Here is a 4,735-nt window from a genome sequence, read left to right as displayed (position 1 = left end):
ACATAGTTCTTCACAGATGCTTTTTGTTTAATTGAGTTAACTCTTCCGTCTTGTAACATTCTATGATTCTATGAATCAGTGAAGTGGTGAATCCTTTTGAGCTTGGACTCCTGCTTTAATAGCTTTAAGGCTAACTAAGGGTTACTTGCCAATATTAGACTTCTGCCTATCTGACTTTTCTGTGTACCCAGAACGTGGGCATACAGACATCTTCGTTCCCAGAGGTGGATATTGGAAATGAGTAGTGCGTGATTTTCATTTACATTGTTCTGTTACTCAGCCCTTCTCTAAGGTATCCTCTTAAGTGCCTCTTTGGTCATTTTATGTAGGTTTGTTCTAGCTCTTCCAAGCCAAATCAAGTGCAGGGACTATTCTCCTGTATTTTTATCTTTGAGGGACTCCAATAAATAGGTTTCAGTTGTTGAGTGTGAAATAAAATTTTATTGACTGATTGATAGAGGGAGCTATTGGGCAATCCAGGACAAGAAAATGTAGACCTGTTTTAAGTCTTTGGGCCATCTGCAATGACAGTACTCCTAAATCTTATTGACATAACTTCCCCTGCCCACCAAAAAATATTTTTAAATGTAGATTTCTGATTCACTTAGCCACAAATTCAATTCAACAAATATATTCCAAGCATCTGCTATTACTAGTCCAACCTTGTTTATTCATATCCAAGGTTTATAAGGAATAGATAAATATTTTCAGCATGTCACTGACTGTGAAACAGAATCATTGAGGAAAAATCCAGGTGTCTTCGCTTCTGGACCTTTAGTTCTCAAAGTCAGTCATCATTACTCAAGGACTTCTTAGATAATAAATATTGTGGTGGGATTAGGCAAGAGTTTAGAGCACAAATTCGGGACCTTAAGAGAAAGTGTCAGACTATTTTGAGAGAGAGGGAGGGAGGGGATTGCTTTTCCCTAATTGGAGAGCAGGGGATATAGACTCAGGACCTGGGTTTGAATCTTGACCCTACCATTTAACAGTTTTGTGATCTTAATTGAATAATTTAATCTCAGGTCCTCAGTTTCCTCATCTTCAGAATGAGGAAGTTGGATTAAATGTCTCAAATCCCATTCAGCTTTACGTCTGCGGTCTTATGATCCTGATTATAGGAAGTGCGACAGTTCAGAAAAGAGAGAAGACCAAGTGGGTTAGAAATCAGAGTTCATCCTCCATTTAGCACTTGGCCAAATGATGTCTCATATCATTCTGGCTCTTAATTGTTGGCCTCCATCCATCTTTTCGTGCTAGCTGGCAGATTTCTAATGCACAGGGAGGACCATCTGCTCAAAAACTTAATGACTCCTTATTGTTATTGCCTATAGGAGATAAACTATCCTCCTAATCCTGAAGGATTATGGGAGAAAACTTTATAGCAATAGTAAAGAAACTTCCTTGCATTTTTTAAATTTAATTTTTAGGTTTGGACCTGTGATTTCATCAGTGTAAGGAACTCCTAGTGAGAAAACTTCCTCTACCTATACAGATCGACAAAATTTATAGTTTTAGAGAATTATTTAGGACACAGGGGTTAAATGACTTGCTCAGGATTGTAGCCTACATAGTGGCAGATTATATTATATGAATTTTACCTGCTTGTTGAATGCCCTTGTCTCCCTAAGTTCTGTATGGATACTAGGGATGGCTAAGTAGTGCAGTGGATAGAGTGCTAGTCCTAAAATTAGGACTGACCTGAGATCAAATCCAACTTCAGATATGTGATGCTGGGCAAGTCTCAGTTTTCTGATCTGCAAAATGGGGATAATAATAGCACCAAATTCCCAGGATTGTTAGGAGGCTCAAATGAGATGGTATTTGTAAAACACTCATCATAGTGCCTGGCACATAGTAGTTTCTATGTAAATGCGTATCTCTTTCCTACTTGTGACCAAATCTCATAATCTTTTTGTAGGGGCCACAGTTTCAAGCAAATAAGTACTTTACAAGAGACCTTAGAGCTGGAAGGGACCTTAGAGGTCATCGGCTTAGACATCACAATAGCCTTCTCTGCCCTCCCAGGCTATCAGCCTGTTCTGTTTACTTTTCTGCCCTTCAAAATCTTGACTTTATACTTAATGAGGCCAACTTTACACTGTCCCCTGCCCTTTAATCCTTGATTCCATTGTCCTGTTGCTGTATTTCTCTCTACCAAACCCCAACCCTGTGATGACTTACACCATCCATTTTCTCTGTTCCTACTCACCAATGCTGCCAAATGACATGGGAGGATGTCACAAAGCTAGCCTGATGGGGTTTGCTACAGATTTATATTATCTGATCTTAATTGGGCATTCAATGCTGCATGCCAATCCTCCTTTCCCTGATTAACTTTCTCTTGCATTCCCCAAAGCAACTGTTCCTTTTCTCCTCAAAACACCTATACCACTCCAGCCCCCTTCCTTATTAACAGATAACCTTAACTCATATCATCAAAAAAAAATTGAAGCCATATTTCAAGACCTCTCATCCCCAAGTAATCATTTCAGGTCACCTCAATTTCATTCTTTCTCTCTTTTGCTCCAGCCTAAGATGAGGTAGACTTTCTCCTTGCCATTGCTTTTGTTGTTTTTGAGGCAATCAGGGTCAAGTGACTTGCCCAGGGTCACACAGCTTGTGTCTGAGGTTGGATTTGAACTCGGGTCCTCCTGACTGCGGGGCTGGTATTCTATTCACTATACTACCTAGCTGTGCCACTTTTTCTCCTTGCTGTTAGCAAATTTTTTTTTTTCATTCAACTCTACAATTCCCTCAAGGAAAAAGCCTCTCTCTCACCAAACTCCTAGAAAAAGATCTTTCTGCATGGTCACAAATGATCCCTATATTGCTAAATCTAATCTTTTTTTTTTTCTCAGTCCTCATCCTTCTTGACTTCTCTGTGGAATGTTTACCATTTCTTCCTTCTAAACATTTTCTCCCTGGGTTTCCATGACACTGCTCTGCTATTTTCTTCCTGTCTGACAAAATCTTTCTGGGTCTCCTTTACAGAAACATCCTTCTTTTCTCACTCCTTGTTTAATATGTGTATCCCAGGGCTCTGCCCTGAGCTGCCTTCTCTCTTTCTACATTCTCTCTTGGAGAGCTCCTATGGGATGCAGATGACTCCTAAATCTACATCTCCTGAGCCCGAGTCCCACATCTGTTACATGCAGGACAACAGGATGTTCCAAAGACATCTCAAATTTAAAATTTCAAAAAAGAGAATTGATTTTCTTCCCCCCTAAACCTAGTCTCCCTAACAGCCTTATTTCTATCATGATCCTTACTTAGTTTCCTAATCTAGGGGTTATCCTCCCCTCTTTGCTCTCATACACTTCCCAGATCTAACCATTTGCCAAATCTTACTGCTTCTGCCTTCCTGGCATCTCTTACATCCGTCTCCTATTTATAAAATGCAGGTCTGCAAATATCACTCCCCAACTCAATAAAACTGGGATGGCTACTTATTGCCTGTAAGATCTACTGTTTAATTTTTATTAGTTCAATGTTTTGTTTTGTTTTTTACTTTCAGTTTTATTAATCTCTTCTTTGATTTTTCAGTATTTCCATTTTGGTGTTTAATTGGGAATTTTTCATTTGTTTTTTTTTTTTAAGTTTAGTTGATTGACCAGTTCATTGATCTACTCTTTTTCTATTTTACTGATGTACGCATTAAAATTTCCTCCAAGTATTGCTTTAGCTGCACCATTGTTCTGTTTCACTTTTAAAGACTTTTACAACCTGTCTCCAGCCTGCTTTGTTTTTTTTTTGTTGTTTTGTTTGTTTGTGAGTTTTGGAGTATTTAATGTTCAAATAGAAAGAAGAATGTTCTCTATTTAAAATACTGTCAACGATAATTGATATAAAATATGGCACTTTTCAGGAAGTCAGTTTAATTGACTGTGGTTCTGCCTAGCCTTAAATCCATTATCATCTCTTTTTTTAATTTATTTGTTTATTTTTCGTTTTCAGCATTCACTTCCATAAGATTTTGAGTTCCAAATTTTCTACTCATCCCTCCCCTCTCCCCCCACCCAAAGACAGCATGCAATTTGATATAGGCTCTACACATATATTCATATTAAACCTATTTTCACATTAGTCATGTAAAGAAGAATTAGGACCAATGGGAGAAACCATGAGAAAGAAGAAACAAAAAGAGCAATAACATGCTTCAATCTGCATTTAGACTCCATAGTTCTTTTTCTGGATGTGGGTAGCATTTTCCATCATGAGTCTTCTGGAGCTGTCTTAGATCCTTGTATTGCTGAAAAGAGATAAGTCTGTCAAAGTTAGTCATCACACAATGTGGCTGTTACTGTGTACCATATTCTCCTGATTCTGCTTGCTTCACTCAGCATCAGTTCAATTAAGTCTTTGCAGGTTTTTCTGAAAAATAGCCTGCTTATCATTTCTTATAGCACAGTAGTATTCCATTACATTCATATACTACAACTTGTTCAGCCATTCCCCAAATGATGGACATCCCCTCAATTTCCAATTCTTTGTCACCACAAAAAGAGCTGCTATAAATATTTTTGTATATGTAGGTCCTTTTCCCATTTGTATGATTTCTTTCAGACACAGACCTAGAAATGATATTGCTGGGTCAATGGGTATGCATAACCCTTTTATAGCCCTTTGGGCATAGTTCCAAATTGCCCTCTAGAATCGTTGGATCAGTTAACCACTCCACCAACAATGCATTAGTGTTCCAATTTTCCCACATCTCCAGCATTTATAATTTTCC

This window comes from Vombatus ursinus, unplaced genomic scaffold (assembly GCF_900497805.2).
Source record: "Vombatus ursinus unplaced genomic scaffold, bare-nosed wombat genome assembly UNPS02014863.1, whole genome shotgun sequence".
Taxonomy (NCBI): Eukaryota; Metazoa; Chordata; class Mammalia; order Diprotodontia; family Vombatidae; genus Vombatus; species Vombatus ursinus.
Note: the sequence above shows the minus strand (reverse complement) of the source record.